This window comes from Bos indicus x Bos taurus, chromosome 7 (genome assembly GCF_003369695.1).
Source record: "Bos indicus x Bos taurus breed Angus x Brahman F1 hybrid chromosome 7, Bos_hybrid_MaternalHap_v2.0, whole genome shotgun sequence".
Classification (NCBI taxonomy): Eukaryota; Metazoa; Chordata; class Mammalia; order Artiodactyla; family Bovidae; genus Bos; species Bos indicus x Bos taurus.
In genome coordinates this window covers 31,737,595-31,755,787 of record NC_040082.1, presented here as the reverse complement: position 1 = coordinate 31,755,787, position 18,193 = coordinate 31,737,595, and the positions used below count along the sequence as shown (strand labels likewise).

The following is an 18,193-nucleotide window of genomic DNA, read 5'->3' as shown; positions in this document are numbered from 1 at the left end:
GATGTGTCTTTGTCATCTTCTGTCACCTCTAAGTTCCTTGAAGGAAGTAAATGCTTAGTAAATATTTCTTGAATGAGTGAATGTTAATAGGAAATCAATATGCATTTGTTGAATGAAATAAAAGGTAACTGCTGTGCCCTCATCTCATGACTTTATTCAATATACAGTTAAGGAAGACACATAATTTAGTTTAAAAAAAGAAAAAACTGACAGGGACCTCACGTGCTTACTCGCTTAGTCATGTCCAACTCTTTGCAACCCTGTGGACTGTAGCCTACCAGGCTCCTTCATCCATGGGATTCTCCAGGCAATAATCCTGGAATGGGTTGTCATTCCCTTCTTCAGCAGATCTTCCCGGCCCAGGGATGGAACCTGGATCTCCTGCATTATAGGCAGATGCCTGCATTGCAAAAATGGACCTTGGAGGTGACCAAACCACATCCTCCTTATTCTGGCCCTGTCACCTTGAGAAAGTCACAAGGCATCTCTGGGTCAGTCTCCTCATATGTAAAATGGAAGTAAGGATAGCTTGTTTACAGAGTTATTTTAAAGATTATGATTGCAAGTCTGCTGAGCCTAATTAAAAGGGTGACTCAGAGTACATAGTCAAGAGATGAGTATTTTGAATATTATTAGTATTAGGACATTACGCAAACTGCAGGCATGCAGTGTTTCAGACCTGCAGATTGCTGAAGACAGGCTGGATACAGCTTGAAGGCCAGAGGGTGTTATCATGCAAACATCCAGTAGACCTTTACTTTTCTGGAAATGCCTAGAGCCCTTCAAAGAAAGGCATTCTCTCTCCAGTGCCTGAGTTAAATTGCAGGTTCAAATTCCCAGATGCATTGGTTATCACTGACTAGCAGTTGGTAAAATATTCTGCAGCCTAAATTTCCTTCAAGGGTTAATCAGATACTGTTTGGACAAGATACAATCAGTTAATTCATGGCCACTGCATAGCACAAAGCCTGCGCAGGATAACTAAGCAATACCTGTTAGCTGTTACTATTACCACAGCCAGGCCCTGCTGGATTTTCTGTCAGTTACTCTAACTGAATCAGCCTTTCCTTGGCCAGGAATTGCTTCCTTTTGTAATTCCCTTTATGGAAGGAAGAAAAGCAACTCCCCTCTGAGGTGTGGAAACCTAGTTTCCCGGGTACCGCACCACCTTGGACAAGTTCAGGGCCACTGAGCTGCCTAGGTGAGGCTGGTCAGCAGGGGCTAAAGGCTCTGCAAACTCTCCCTTCCCTCTTAAAACCACCGCTCTCTGCCCCTCTCTGCTTCCTAACCCTGGAAGGTGGATTCTGAGGTTGCAGCCGAGCAGTGGGTGTGATCTGAACCCAAGGCAAGCTCGGGTCACTCTCGGGGTGCTCGGGCTTTCTGTGCTCCACTGAGTGCAGGGATCCGGGTGCAGCTGCGGTGCCTGGGTGCGCGCAGCCAGGGAACCGAGCCTCCCCCAACCAACCCCACAGCGAAACTGAACTCTACACCGCCCGCGGCTCGCGCTGTGCCTGGCTGCGGGGAGGGTTGGGCGAGGGGGGATCGCTCTGCAGACAAAGGGGTGCAGGAGCCCCTAACGCCCCTCTTTCGCGACCGTGACGCCCTTCCCCAGTCCCATACCCAGGAGCTACAGCAGCTGCCGCCCCCAAGTGCCACCACCCAGCCCCGGCGGCCTCGGCCTGTGCGCGCGCTCGGGGGCTGGGGATTGGTTCGCACTCCCATTCAGGGGCTGCGCCGGCGGGCGGGAGGTGCGCGGCGTTCAGTGTGTCTGTGTGTGTTTGTGTCTGTGTGTGTGCGCGCGTGCGCGCGTGTGTGTGCGCGCGTGTCTGTGTGTCTGTACTGCGCGCGGGCGGGCGCGTGTGTGTGTGCGCGCGGGGGCTCTAGTGCAGGAGCCACTGGATGTGCGTGCGTGTGTTATGGGTTTGATTCCAGAGCAGGTTGCACATTGGTCCTGGGTGGCTCGCAGGCTCAGGTCGTGCTTGGGCGTCCTCCTCCTAATCGTTTCCGAAGTAGCAGCAGCAGCAGCAGCAGCACCAGCAGCAGCAGCCGCCGCGGCAGCATCGCAGCAGCTCAGCGGCACAGCCGGCAGAACTGTGCAGAAGCGAGCACCGTTTGGGGAGTCCGGGGGGCGGGTAAGAGGGAGGAGGGGAAAGCCTGTCTTGGTCTTTGGGATTATTTTTCCCCCTCTTTCCCTCTCTCTCTCTTTCTTGAGGGCGTTTGTTACCCCCTCGAAGTGAAGGAATTTTGCTCCAAAGCGAGCTGGGACCGAAGACTCTAGGCTAAGTTCTCTCTCTATATAGATGGTGTCAGGGAGCGAAGCTACTGACCGAGCCGCTGGTAAATGTTTTTTTCACTTCTTACTCTTTAATGCTTAAGGCTTTTCCCCCCTTTCTTTCTTCCGTGTTTCCTTTCTGTTGCTCCTCATTCTGCAATCGCTCCTGAATCAGCCTGCAGTTCCCTTCTCTCTCTCTCTCTCCTTGCGTTTGTGCAGTTTGCAACTTGTTTCGTGGTTTTCTATGTATTTTTCCCCCCTTCATCCTCAGATGAATGCTGGAACATTTAAATTCCGCACTTCGGGAGGTCATCATTAGTTGCATGAGTTTCAAGGGGGAGGGGAAATATTGGTAGAGCAGACTGTTATTTCCCTGCAGAAGGACTGCCGTTTTCTCTCTAATGTTCATCGCAATTATGGGGATTTTTTTTTTTTTAGGATGCATTTTAACGTTGCATTGATGTTTATCGTTATCGTTCTTCAGGATTACAATGCATTTTGACTCAGTTTTGACAGCATGACAGATGCCAGTGATTCCAGAACTACTGTGTGGTACATGCTGGCTAAAATATTCAAAATTAGAGGCAGAATCATTTGCATTCCAAAAGGGAAATTCTTAAAAATGCTGTTTTGCCTCACATCGCTGCAGATTTGCAGGAGGCAGTTATAGACACCACTACTCATGTTGCTTGCAAAGATAATAAACATATAAGTGCTTTAGTGTATCACATCCTGTCCTGGTCTCCAGTGATTGAGCTATTGCTGAATTTACTTAATAATAAATTTAGGGCTATGGAGAAGGAGAGAGATTGCTGGTATTGTTTTATGCAAAATTGCAAGACATGTACAGCAATTTCTAACCCCCAAACCACCCCTTTCTTAGATCTTACTTGAAGTGGCATCTTGTCAATTGGGGAGGGGGAGGGCAGTTTCTGCCATCCACATGGAAAAACATTATTTAAAATAGCCAGCATAATGCATGCAAATTGAACTCTTAACTCTTTTTTTTTTTTTTTAATAGAACTGACTCTGTAACTCTTGCTTCCAGAATCTGTTTTAAATATTATTTAAAATTTAACATAGAACGGTTCTTTGATGTATTTGTATTTAAGTTCTTTGGAAGGTCCTTAGCAGTTAACCATTTTTCGTTTGTTTTGCTCTTTATCCCCCTAAGTTTTCAGTTGCAGTTTAGTAGAAATGCTGAAGGGTCACTAAGTAAAGGCACATTAGCAGTTTCTAAAGAAATCAGTTTATAGTTGTGAAAATTTCTGCCAAGCTATGGGAAAAGAAGCTAAAATAATGGCAGCTGAAATGTAAGGAGGGAAGTAGGGGATAGAACCAATTGCAGTTCCACTATATGTGTTAGCATCCTGAGGAGCTCTGAACTCTAGACTCAGATGAGGATATCCAGTTCAGAGATACTCTGAAGCTCACACATTTGACAGAGGGAAAATACTGGTATTTAAAGAAGCCTGCTTTTGCCTTGTGGTTGCCACATCATAGACCAGCAATTACCTAAGTGCAGAGAGTATGTTTGCAATGATACTGCTCAACTTTGTTTTCATGTAAACTTAGCTGATGTTGGGAGAACAGCATAAAACAGTTTAGGACTTGGAACAAAATGAACTGTAAATTAACTCAAGTCAGACCCTCTTTTTTATAGAAGAAAGCCTACTCCAAGACACCATGCAAATTCACCTATTTTGAGCTGCCTGTGTTGACAAAAGCTCTTTTGGAAATTGTGGACAGGGTTCCTTAGATCTAAAGCTTATTTCTTCTTTTGTAGTCTGCTAATGGTATAAGACATTTTACTTAGAATGCAATCTCAGCTTATTCCTGGGTCCCTTGAGGTGGCAATATTGCTATTTAAAATATTTTTATGGACCCTTGCCGTTTACCATTTTGATCAAGTTGGAGGGAAAAGCCCAACTTCCATTCATTAGGATCACAGTTGTCTTTGAAGCATTTATTTGCCTGGGTACCAAGGAAAAATGAATTTGTATAGTAAATTATGATCCTAAGAACCCAAGTCTTCTAAAGCATGGTTTTCTCATTCTAGGACCTAAACCAGAAAGCAATATACTCCATGCTAAGCAGCTGAATTGTTTCTCTGGCATATTCCACACACAGGGGCACAAGCAGATAACTGACCAGACTAAGGAGTCCTTTCACGTGGCCCATGAAGCAAGATTTCTAATTGTTATATAATACATTCAGTGCATGAATTTATTTATGAAGCAGCACAATTAGTTTTAGTTTCAGTATCTTCACTAGTTATGAAGACCAAGAGTACATTGATTTAAACAACAGACTCCTCCTTCCTGTTGCGGTTGGTTTTTACCCTTTCTAGTTTACTGGCAACTTTGAACAGGCTCAGAGAATTTGTGTTAAAATATTAAACATAGCTACATTTTGGGTGTATTGTCTGGTGAGAATACTATTCAATCAGCTAGGTTTTTAATTACTCTTACATGGTTCTGTGTGGTATAGTGTTTGTGGCTTGCTGGTGGTTTTCTTATTATTGTTATTGATGTTAAGGTTCCCATTAAATCATAACTAAGCTCATTTTAACTTTCTGTGCCTGGGGTTGATCTCAGTTTAATGTATCAGAATAATACCATCCTCTTGCTAAGTTTGTTGGTACATTAGGTAGTTTACCTTCAATTGGTGTGTGTATTGAATTTCAGCATTTCCAAATGCATGGCATCTGACATTCTGGGGAGAAGGTAACTTTTTTGGGAAGAGAAGGCTGTGTAGAAAGAGCCTGTTGGTTAATGGAACTTGACAATATATTTGCCTGTATTTTTAAGGTGTCTATTTTCATTTTGATAAGAGTAGAGTTTTTTCTGCATGTGTAAAGTGTTTATTATGCTAGAGGTACTGAACGTTTCTTAAAAGTAATTACTGTTTGTTTGTTTTTTTTTTCACTGTGTGATTGAAAGGAACTCTGCACTGCTTGTGTGTTATTGAGGAAAACCTGTATTGGTGAGCTTTTCCATTGTTTTCTATTCTGTGTAGACTAATTTTGAGAAGTGATTTCTGGTGAAATATAGTCAAGGTCATTGCCAAGGCCCTTTTATCTCTCTCCACTTAAGAACTCAAACTGCGAGTCAAGTTTAAAGAGACAAAACTTATATCAGACTACTACCTCAAGTGGGACTATGTAAAAAGCATATGCTTTTGTCTCTCATCACTTTGTGTGAAGCAACAGTTTTGTTCTTTGACTTACTGGTTTCTAGGAGCCCTGATGGACTCACAAAGAGAAACCTTCCATTCTATACTCATAGTGCATACAACAGAGTCTCAGTCTTCAGGGAAGATTGTAAGAATATATATATATATATTTTGGGGGCGGGGGGAATGGCTATCTTTTCATATGCTCTTAATGGAAAGAGGAATGTAACAATATTTCATAAAATGTAAGATCTAATTAGATAATACCCCCCTTAAAATTTTGTGAAATCAACAGTAGTTTTATGAGTCGTGTACAGTGAAAGCAAATAGTAGCCTTGTCAAAGTATTTCCTTATACTCCTTCTTTCACTTTTTTTTTGTTAAAGGAATATTCACAATATTCAGAATTTTGTACTACCAGTAAATTTTATATATATATATACACACATAACATATGTATGTATATAGTTTTCTCTACCTAACAAAGAAAAACCACTACTTAACGTATTATTTTACCTCTGCTGCAAGTATCCTGTTCATATTTCTGAAAGATTTTTATGAAGTTGAAGAGGTATAAAATCTTTTCCCCAAAATTCATATTACTTACTGCCCACAGTCTGCTTGGTATATTTCACTCTCCAGTGTGATTTTGAACTTGAAGCATTGCAGCCTTTTCTTACGAATTCCTCGTGGCAAAAAATGAAGCACCTTGAGAAATAGTTTGCTAATAAAGTTCTCTCGTTTTTGCTGAAAGGATTAAATTGGTCCCCCTCTCCTAAGTAGAGCATTACAGTACCAACCTTTTAGACAAAAAGGATTATCAGAAAAATGGTATGGTTGTGTGCTTTTCAGCAATAGTGTGAGTAAAGCGAGAGCAGGTGTTTTAACTCTTTTCATGTAAATTTAGTGAATAGAAATTGACACTAAATAATACAGCTAATATGTTAAAATAAAATCTAGGTTCCCCAGCAAAGATTTCCCCCTATCCTGGATAATATGACTTGATCTTTGACTCTGATGGAACGATTGAGTGTGTTCCTCATCTCAGCGCCAGCATATGGGTGGCGGGTAGCAAATATCCTGCATCTGTCTTGGAAAGTATGAGTGCGAGGTTTGGGAGGAAAGAGATGGTTTCTTTAAAAGTTTAGAGTTCTTATGCTTTGACTGCAGTTCTTTCAGAGAAGGCTCTCCTTTCCTTGATACTTGTTTAGATCACCTATTAAGATGCCCCATTATTTCTTCTGTCCCTAATTTGATTCTGCCACAGGTTTTTCTAACATAAACATGATGCTAGACTTAGTTGTTCCTATCTTTGCCTTACTTTGTGATTTCTGGACTATGATGCAGATCTATAAAAGTTTAGGACCCATTCTTCTAAAAGACAGTCTATTTAATTGTCCTCATGATGAAATTATTTAGGTGTAGAGGCTTAAGCCTGGTAAAAAAATATTAGGAATTTTGTATGATCATTTCTATTAATATGACCATGGTAAAGTAATTATTTTATAATATATAAAAGTGAGTTGTGGGCCCTGTAAAATAAAAAAAAATCATTAATGAATTTGCTCCAAAAGAAGAAGTCATTTTTCTTTGTTTAGTTTCCCCAGCTCTTAATTTAAATATTAGGAGGCAAAAACTAAAGTTGGAGAATATAATTCACTTGGTGAAGATAAAATTGATGCTAACCATAATATACTGATTTAAAATCTTTCAAGAGGACAATTCTCTGGAGGATTCTCTTGGGGAAAAGGCTTATGTTTAAATGTCATTTTTATTATTGCTTAGGATTTTACTGATACTCAATGTTTTGACATTTCTCCTCCTTTAATTAGAGGAATAAGACTATCTGTGGAAAAAGAAATACATCATTAAATAGAAATGATTTTGGCAAAGGTTAAAAAAATCCCATACTGTTAAAAAAAAAATCACAAAATTGTATAAGCTACTTGCTGTATCCGTAACAGGTTTTTTTTTGTGTGTGCCATTTCAAAATTTCATTTTGAATGTTAGAAATAGTCAAGTTAGATTCTTAGATTATTTCTAAGAATGAAATTGAACTATTAAAGAAGATAGCTGTGTCCACATTTATGGTTAATTCAAACAGTAAATATCTACATAGCTAAAATCACAGTTATTATTAGAGAACTTATTGCAACAGACTTTGTGATCTTAACTGTGGTATTTTTTCTAAACCATTTCAAATGTAAGAGTATATGGTTGTGTGCAACACATTTCAGTAGATACTGCCTATTTCCTAGAAAGAATATAGGCAAATTAAAGCTGCATGAAAGTATATTTCAATCTTCCAGTTTTTGTTTTTTTTTTAATTGCTTCAAAAAGCAGGTTTTAAATTCCCAAGACAGGCCAGGTACCATGTTCTGCTAAAAGCCAGATATGATGGTTAAGAGTAATTTGATGCCAAAGTGATGTCTAAGAAAGTAAATGGGAATAGAAGTAGATGTTTCTTTTTTAAATACAAGATAAAGCTTTGCTCTTTGTGTCACTTGAGATTATATTAGAAAAATGATTTAATTTTATTTTATTTTAGGATTTGCTCAGACTGTAATTATATACAAATATCTTCTCATTCTCTGCCTTCTATATATTCCCAGCTCATGTCTATTCATGTAGTCTGATGTGATATGACCCCTAGGATTGGAGACTTCAAAGTTTGGTGGTACCTACATGGATTTAATGGAGGCATGAGGGCAAGGTAGTGAGACTTTGTGGGAAAACCAAAGGAAAATGTATTCTATAGTTGGCCACCATCTCCTTATGATAATAATCCTGCCACCCATTTTATTTTTAGCCTCACCTCAAGTTCTGGAGAAGATGCAAAGTGCTTTTCTAACCTTAAGAATAATAATATAATTATTGCACAAATATTTCACAGTGGTTAGGGCTCTGCAATTTGTGTGACCTAGCATCTATTTTTTCTCCTCTCTAATCCTGTTTACATATCCTCACACATAATCAGACTCAGTCAGATGAAACCAATTACTAAGGGGAAAAAATCAAATTTATTTATTATATTTATTGGATGTGTCTGTTGCTTAATTATCCATTGGCGCATTTACATGTGGCCATGAAGAGGGCCACGGATGACTGTGTAAAAATGATCAATCATTACTTCTTACAGTCCAGAGGAGGTGCCAAGAAAACAAGAAAAAAAAAAAGAAACCAAAAAACCCACAACCCTACCCTTTCACACTGCTATCTATGTGGGAGACCTGAAAACTGAGAAACAAACGTCACCCCAAACAATGAGTTGGAAAATGAACTCAAATTTATCCTACGAAGCAGGTGACCAAACCCACCTCTTGGCTGTAAGTTGAACTGTGGGATGAGCCAGGGGTGGGGGCTGGGGCATTGGGATGGGATGGGGTATAGTAGGTGGCTACCATAAGGGGACCTGCATGATGATGTTGGCAAAGCGATTGACCACTACATGTAACTGCAGTGAGCTGCAGTGAATTAAAATAGATTTTGTTTTTGACCTTTGATGGTAAAGACATACACAGACTTTTTATTTTTTGTTTCATGTGTTTTTGTTAAAAAGTTCCTTACCTCAATCAAAAATGTTTTCTTCTCTTTTTTACCTACCCCACCCCTCTTCCCAGATTAATGGGATCAATTTTAAGCATGGCTTATTTCTTATTTTTTCCCCACTTGCTCTCATCAAACATTTTTGGAAATTTATCAGTATGGAAGTTGTTCTTCAAAATAGACCGTAACTGAAATAACAACCATTTCAAGTAAATGTAACAAGGCTAAATTAAAACAGAAGCATCATCCTGTGTATATGATCCTTTCCAGAGACCACTAAATTATCCGTTCTATTCACATCCTTAACATAGAACACGCATATGAACTTCAGGGAGAAAAGCAAACCGCTTTTGAACTTGAGGTGTTTGAAAACTGTCTTGAAGGAAGCACTGAAGTGTGATTTTAAGAATTGTGGCACACTCTCAATGCATCCTTTAGAGAAGACTATGAGCAGCTTATGATTTATTGCTAATTTCTGTTTATTTGGAGATGCTGCTGTTGAAGAAACTGTAAGCTTTGTAGATGATGCTTTTGTTACATTTGGCTGCAGAGAAATTCAAATGGCAACATGAGTCTTGAGAATTGAGAGGGAAAGGTGATTTTATACCTGTTGACCTCACAAGAATATATGAGTGATGAGGTAAATTTTACATTTACTCTAATCTGTATTTTAAAAGTTATTCTGTGGAAAAGGTTATTACAGAAAGAAAAAAAGTTGCTCTCAGCTGAATTCAGTGAAGAAGCCAAAGAGTAAATAGATAAAGAGCCTGAACTCTCCTTCCTACAACAGTGATTTTTCACTAAGGACTCTCTAGGTATATAAGGGGCACAGGCTCTTTTTATATGATTTGTGTATGTTCCCATGGACTGTGAAATCTATTTCTGGGCAATTTTCAAGTTAAAATTGTTTTACGGCTACCCTGAAGGTTGTCATTTCTTGTTTTTTTTTTTTTTTCTCTTGTCAGTCAATTCATAAGTGTTTATTAAGCCCCCATGGGGTATACACAGAATCATATACTATTTGGGTGTGTATATGTGTGTATGATTGGTTGCTGGTCTAGAAGCTTACAGTCTTTAGGCAAAAGTGTGTGTGTGTGTGTGTGCATATACACATGTATAATATAATGTTTTAATTACAGAAGTTAGAAGTAGTTTTGTTTTGTTTTTAATAGCTTTGTCCTAGATCTCCAAGTGCAGTTATTCTGAGAAAAGCATAGCTTTGAGCCAGATCAGGGATATAACTTCTCAGCTTGCTTGCTTTCTTTTAAATTCAGATACAGCAGACATGTTTAAGAATAAAGCCAGAGGGCTAGTATTAAACTAGGGATTCTTGCCAGGTTAACATCTAGGTTTCAAAGTAAGGGCAGATAACTCATGCAGGTCATTTTTAGGACATGCCTATTACCTGTGTCAATTCAATCAGTGAGCGGATGAATGGTTCCATGGCTCAGAGCTGTCAATTTACATTTTTTATGACCAATGAATCAATTTATGATTTACTTTTTTTTTTTTTTGGAGGGTTTTGAAAATTGATAGGAATTGGGACAGTAAGAAAATTTCCAAGTGTTCCCATGGTTGAAAACTGTTCTAAAGGAATATTTTCCCAGTTGTACTTGAAAACATATGGCGAATATGTAGGTTTAGGGATTTACTTTTCAAAACTTATTCACTTTCTTAAATTTATCTCTTATCAGTCATTTGTTGGAATGGTAATATTCTTGAAAAGTGCTTGGTGAATAGCTCTGAAAGTGGATGGAGAAGTGCACAGAGCACTGGCCCTTTCCACAGCCCCAGGTAATGGCTTGCTGGGCTTCCGGCAGTCAGCTTTGACTTTTGATAGCAATGGTCAGGCTCTGATTTAATGCTCCTTTTTTTTTTTTTTGCTGTGAGTTTTCAAGATGTACGTATCTCATTTCCAACAAATCATAGCCAGAACATCAAATTTCTTTTCCATCTTCTGTTCCTGGTGGATCTGAATCAGAGAAGCAATGGCTGAGAAAAATTGGAAGGGATCTTCATTTGAACTTTGACTCCTGGCTCTTTTCCTGTTGGATCCATGAATTTCTGAGAATTTCTGAGATCATTTCTAATTTGTTGTAGGAGTCCTTCTGGACAGAAAGTTCCCTAGTCTTTGTGATAAGAATATGTTCTTTACAGCTTGCAGTATTGCAGGCTCTCTTCATTCATTTCCGAACAGTTTCTAATAAACTGAATAAAAGTGCACAGAATAAAAGTGCAATTTGATTTATTATTTTCAATTGTAGGGTTGGGTTTGTTCTTCCTTGTAAGTTAGAGACTAATTCTGGCAAACATAAACAGAAAGGGAATGTATTGGAAGATATCAGGGAGCACGGAGTCCCCAGGAAATATGTGGAAACAGACACTTGTGCTCCTGCCACTGAACACTGGGTTTCCAGCTGCAGCCTTCCACATCCCCGGCACTGGACTCTGCCATTGCCATTAGTATCAGCTAGCACTGCAGCCCTGGATAGGTGACTGTATCAGGCCTGGAAGGAACTACTGTCCTTTCAGTAGTGGGGATCCCTGGCTCTTGACTCAAAGTTCTAATCTGGTTCGTCCAGTTGGCTGCATTTTGATCAAGTGTCACATCCCTATAACTAGAAAGTCTGATAAATCAATAGTCTGGCCCTTTCATATTCTATCATGAGGCAAAAAGACTTTGAGCAAGATATAAGTGGTGGAATTCCCTGAAAATAAAAGGGGAGAGGCAATCAATAAAACGTAAATAAAAATTCCCCAGCAAATATTCACAATAAGGGACCTGCAGGACCTTAGGGGATGAACTTGAAAGGCAAATAGCGGTGAGAACTTCTGTCTTGCTTAAAATGGATTGGAGGACATTCCTGTTGTAAATGTATTAAGCAAAATGCTTTTGATCTTAGCACACACCAGCCTCAAATATGTTCATCATGAAGAATTCGTTTTTGTTATCACCAAGAGCCGTATTGAATCACGATGCATTTGAATTCTGCTCATGTTAAAATTAAAGATAATCTACTTAGATTGGGCTGAAGTTTGCCTGTGTGTAAATATATAAGGTTGATAAATGGTATGAAAAAAGGTGAAGATTTGCTTAAATTACTGTAAAGAAGACATCTGGATGGCTGAATAATTGCCTGCAAGGAAATTAGTAGGAATTTGGGATAAAAGATCAGACCAGCTCTGTACTTATAAATTGCTAATAAGAGTAATTGTGGTACTTGAAAGAAACAAAATTGCATCTCTTTTTTCCCATGACTTAGACTGTCTGAGGTCCAAACACATCTTCCTCACTAAATTATTAGCAAACAGAGTGAGATGTAGGACCCACACAAGTAATCCATGTTTCTAGTAAAACTTTTGCATCAGAAGGCTCAGTCTTTTATTCTTCAATTCCAAGTTAATATATTTATCCTTCTATCACTGTCTCCCAAGGATTTTGAGAATTAATTAGAAACAAAATCTCGTTCAGTCCTTGAATGTTACAATTCTTTGCTGAAAAACCATAAGATATTGAAATGTTATTAATAACGGCAAAGGTTCATCCCATAAAATAATCCGACTGGCTGAATTCTCACATGGTTGTTATTTTCTAATATAAATTACTGAAGGAGTAGACAAGTTAAATATTGAATATTGTCTCATTTAATGCAGCTGTATGAAATATTAATGGTACTGATTCTCCAGTTTGGGGAATAGGGAAAGTTTTTTGTTTTGTTTTGTTTACTAATAGCATTGACTGGTAGCATAATACATTTTACAAAATAGTATTGAAGATATTTAAATGAAGGTGAAGCAGGGAATAAGTGGCCTCTGAAGTAATAGATTTCACTGAAGTGATAGATTTCAGTCGTCACAAAAATTTCTTTACTCTTTGTATTAATTTTCTCTCTATCTGAGCATTTTGGATGGCCTTGAGAATTTGCTAAAAGAACAAGTTTCGTCAATTAGGCCCTTGAAGAGGAGTGCCGTTGATGTTGTTTCATTGGCATGAAGTGTAAAAATCTGAAAATTGGATTGGGCTTTGAAGGAATGGTGGCCGTGTTGAATGTGACAGTTGAAATGGGATTGTTCATGAAAATTAAAAAAAAAAAAAGGCAAAAGAAAATAAAAAGGAAAGAATGCAAGCGAGAAAGAAAGAGAACCATTGACCAAATAGTACAATTGATGAAACTTAGGTCTACGTAGAATTTACTATTTAATGAACATAGCAAAAACTTTTAAAATTTTTTATTGTCCAATTTTAAATAATCCCATTTTGAATTTTCTTCATGTTCTTGTGCCTGTGCACTTATATCTCAAATTAGGAAAATACAACCCAATGACAAACAGGGTGACGATTATTGAAATATTTTGTCATGAATCCAGAATAAGAACATAAAGCAGTGCATCAAATTGGTTTAAATCGGTTGTGTTTTTTGTTTTTTCTTCCTCCAGAGGGGAACTTTATGTTTTGTGAGATGATTTTATTTGAAATTGCAGTTATCCTTGTTTCAGACCTAGTAATTTAACAGTTGAAGAAGCTCCCTTTTTTGTTCTGTGTAGTTAATGTATGTGGTGTGGGTGAATACATTTTATTTTAAAAAAGTGTTTTGGGGTAGCATTCTTTTCCGCACAAACTTATTCCTTGATAAAGGAGCTGGCTGCAATTTGCAGAAATGACTGTTTCTTTTTCTTTAGTTGTTGGATAATTGCTCTTTGTATACACTGTGGAAATGTGCATATAGACCAGTGACAAAGCGTAGCAGATGCACTTGCAATTATCTTGAATTTAAGTAAATTTCGCATCTGATACACACAAAGCAAAGGCTTTGTCCAAGCAGGCTCCCATACTGGCATGTGGATTGTTGTGAATACAATGAGTAGATTTTTAATGGAAAACAAATGGGACTATTAGTAAGTCTTGTCTTTTACTTGAAAAGACACCCCACTTTAGGCATGGCCTACAACTTATTCATATTCATAGTTGGTGCAGTTTTAAATATGACCTTTGAAACTGAACAAAAATTTTAAATGCTTCAAACAAAATATGTCATGATGTTTTTATTGGAATCACATTCAGTGGGTTTTTGAGGAAATAAATATTTGTTTCATATCTCAGCGTTACATTTTTCTAACTGCTAAGGAGAGCATTCACTTATTAAGACACTAAAAATGTGAAAGGGGATTTCATATTATAAATAAATCATGCCATAGATAAAAGATAATTACAATGTTACTTTAACAACCTCAATTCACAAGGGGACCCATAAGAAGGAATACATAATGGGTCCAAATTCTACTTCTTATTGTAAACAAAAGAAATCTAGCCAGAGGAATAGTTTTCTGCAAAAGCCTCTTTTCCTAGTTTTGTTTGAGATTAATCCTTTCCACTGTGTATTTTTTGTTGTTGTCAGACTTACGTAAGTGAGATATTTGAAGGCTTAATCTTTTGCTCCGTAGTTATTCTTAGAAAATATGAAACGTATGGAGCTTCTTGGATTCTCTTAAATGCCTTTAGGTCTTTGGAGGGGTGGTTAAATTATTTCTACTTTTAATGTGAGAGTTCCAAATAATTGGTCCGGTTGACTTATTTTTCATAGTTTGAAGGTGCTCCGTGCTATTCCAGCCTTTGAAAGAAGCAAATTTCAAAAGTAACTCAGACAACATAAAGGAAGGCCTATCTTGCCCATTTTCTGCTTTCTTCTCAATCTAAAATGGAATCTAATAATAACTGGAGATCTTTTCTAATTCTTTTAAGAATCAGAAGCCTCTAGGGGGTCTAAGGATTGAGTAATTATTTGAAAAAAAAAAAGTGGATAAAGTGGATTTGAGAAGAAATTTTTAAGAAGCAAGGGAGAGCCTGACAGAAGTATTTTGGGGTCTGAATTAGAGTAAGACAGATGTGCTGTTGCTGGAATATCATGCCTACAAAACATGCCTCCACCTCAACTACTTTTCCAAAAACAAAACTTCTTCAACTAAGTTCTTTTTCTAGAATTGCCGAAATGACAGAGCTTACTCAGTTATGCATTGCCAAATAATTCTCTGTGTTCCCCAGTCTCTCCGGTGCTGGTCATGACCTTCCTCCTCCCCCGGTCCCCCCTTTTCCCCTACCCCCCCACCCCCCCGCACCCCCACCCCCACCCCCGGCTTACTTTTCTGGAAGGATCACAGGCTATCTTTAGGCTTGGAGAGAAACCAGGTGCTTTCCTTGATATTTAAGCAACTTGCTATTTTGAAATTCCCTTAGAAAACTGTGGGCATTTTTATTCTGTGTCTTGAAGTCTCTCTTTCCCTCTCTGAAGGAGAAGCTGCTTATATAATACCCAGAAGCAGACCCCTGGGAACCGCTGAGCTATTTTATGGATATTTTGCAGAAAAAGAAAAGCAAGTGTTCCTCTGTCGTGTGCGCCCTCCCACGGGGGTCTCAATTTGAGATATTTGCACAATAGCAGATTCTCAGAAGGATAAATATATACAAATCCGTCTTTCAAATTGAGTGGGATCAGTGGGAAGCAGCACCTAGGAGGGTGAGAGCCTACTAATAGCACAGAGTGAAAGAGATTCTCAAGCGGTTCTAGAGACAGAACACAACTGTCTACAGAGCTTGCCAGAGAGACAGATGCTGCGCGTGGAAGACAGTTTTCCTCAGTTAGATATTTTGTTCTTGTCGATGGCCAGCCATGACTCAGGGGGGAAACCGGAGAGAGAGAGAGAGAAGAGAAGAGTAAATTAATCATTTTATTAATCCTTATTAGGAATTCAGTCATGTAATTAAATGTCAACCTGGTGAACTTTCCATGATACCAGAAGAGTGGCAAAGCCAGTTGCAGGGTTTGAAAGTTACTCCAGGTGATAAAGAAGCCTAATTTAAGCTGCAGATGACATGACTGACATGATTTCAGATGTATATCTGGAGAAAATAGTAGTGTAGGGATCATCGAATAATCTAGACTCAAAGCATGCTTCTGAAGGATTGAAAGGACTTGAATCATTTTCTCTGAGAGATGATAGGTTTGTTCTCTGTTCCCTCTTTCTGTATCGTGGGTGTTTATGAAAATAAGTGTGTATATGAAAGATAATCTTTTCTTCACTGTGCTTCTTTTTCTTTCTCTCTGTATGTGTTTTATATGCACATGTGTTTGCATCCTGAAATATCAGCTTTCATCCACATTTATCATGCACTTCCAGATCTCCTGACCCTGTAGCACATGCAGTTGATTACATAAAAGCAGAATATGTGCTGTCTTAAAGATGGTGAAATTCATTTTTTTGAAACTTTTGCCTATAAAGTTAGATTGTAAGTTTCCTTCAAGTTTCTCGAAAGAGGGTACTATGATAGGTAATAGTCTTAGCTTCCTCTCTCTCTCTCTTTCTTTTTAAAGATTCCTCATTTCTTTTGAAAATAAACAAAAGAAGAGTTTTGTATAGTTTCTCAGATTCTCATCTGTTTGGGGTTGAGGACTTCAGGGTCCCTTGAAGCCAAGTTTATGTCATGGATCTATCTTGTAACTGGAAGCAGTTATGTGTTTGAATGCCTGATGGCAGCCCCTATGCCAAACATCTCATCTATCATTTTTCCGATGGAGTCTCAGAAGTTACCATTTTCTGATCTGCGTGTCCTTCATGAGTTGGAATGGCAGTTAGCCAAAAGGTCTGTGTTTAGCGGAAAAGCAAACTTTTATGTTCCCCCCCAATCGGTTATTTGGAGGGTACTCGAGGTACTGAAAATCACAGATGTGAGCCAATTTAGAAAGAGTAATCCACGACTGAGCTGAGGAAGATGTAGCCTGCCTTCTTGAGCCACTGTGCTTGTCTGACCAATATGGAACCGTCTAAGATGAGGCTCTTCACTTGAGGTTTCCGTGCCTTCCGTGCACCTCATGTCAAATCAGACACTGGCAGATGAGCCTGTCAGTCTGTAGCACTCTCTGGAGAACTTTGGATCTTGAAAACCCTTGGTCAGCTTGAACCTTGAGTAAAGGTGGTTGCATTTCTTCTGAGGTTTATCAAAATAATGATGGCAGCTCTCATTTAACTGTTTCAGATTCTTATTTTTGAATGCACAAAAAAGATGACAGATCTTGTCCACATGCCTAAGTTGCTACCTTTTGCATTGCCTTGGGCATTGTATATGCTTGATAAATATTTGTTGAGTGAAAGCATCATGGATTTCTTTTCCTTTGGGAGCATGGACAGAATCTACCATGTGATTTTAATTTTTTTAGAACCATAAGTAGCTGCATGAGTTCTGTTGGTTTGGTGAATATAAATGTATTGGAATTACATTATTCATGTTCTATTCTTTTATAAATAGGAAAATTGTCGTAAATAAGACTGAAGGACAGATGCTGGTACTGAACAATAAATGTGGCAAAATTAGAATTATTAGAGTCCTGAACTAGGTGTCCATCAAATGTTTAGTATGACTGAACATATTTTAAATAACTATTTTTACTTTTTACCCTTTGCATTATTTAAAAGATGCTTTAGGAGTGATTATATATAAATGATAAAAGCAGTAATCTTTTTGGTATGAAAAATACATCATTATCACTTTCCATGTACAAAGAGAAGCCAAGTATTTAGTGTCTTATTGGAAGCTGGGAAAATTAGTTTAATGTAGGAGTCAGCAAACTATAACCTGTGGACCAAATTTAGCCTAATACCTGTTTTATATGCCTGTCAATGAAAAAAACTAATCAACAGTCAATCTAAGAAAGAAATGGAAAATTTTTATTCAAGCCAAACTGAGGATTATAACCTGGGGGACAATCTCTCAGAGAACTCTGAGAACTTTTTCAAACAGGAAAAGAGGGAGGTCAGTATATATGTGATTTTGGCGATGGGTGTACTTGCAATTAAGTACACATCTCAGTAGAAGGTTGCTGTTAGCCACAGGGAAGAGATATCTTAGTAATTGGTTTTAGTGCTTTTTTAAGTATGGGAAAACGCAAGCATTTAGGTCCATAAAAAAAATTTCTCCGGAAACTTATCTATCTGAGGGCCTGTTTGCCAGTTTTCCCAGACCCAGAACATAGAGTACTTTATCCTGATCCTCACCCTTAATTCCTTTCAGAGTGTGTTGTAGGTCAATAACTATTAGCAATGGCTAATGACTTGATTCTGGTAGAAATGGATAGCGAACAGTGTTCTTTATTTTATAAGCCTTGCTGTTTTGGTCTTAATTTCGACCGAGGTTTGGGAGGCATTTCATGAC

General features: G+C 38.3%; 1 protein-coding gene across 7 annotated transcripts in view; it reads left to right on the top strand.

Annotated features, from left to right (window-relative positions):
* The first annotated feature begins 1,865 nt into the window (after positions 1-1,865).
* Positions 1,866-18,193, top strand: part of TENM2 (teneurin transmembrane protein 2) — a 1,394,962-nt gene continuing 1,378,634 nt past the window's right edge. For 4 of the 7 annotated variants that reach the window (XM_027545724.1, XM_027545733.1, XM_027545734.1 and 1 more), the window contains exon 1: positions 1,867-2,337. The gene's annotated coding sequence lies outside the window, so the exon portion shown is untranslated. Of the gene's footprint in view, positions 2,338-18,193 lie in introns of all 7 variants that reach the window. The other 3 variants (XM_027545731.1, XM_027545730.1, XM_027545725.1) reach the window with 1 other exon arrangement.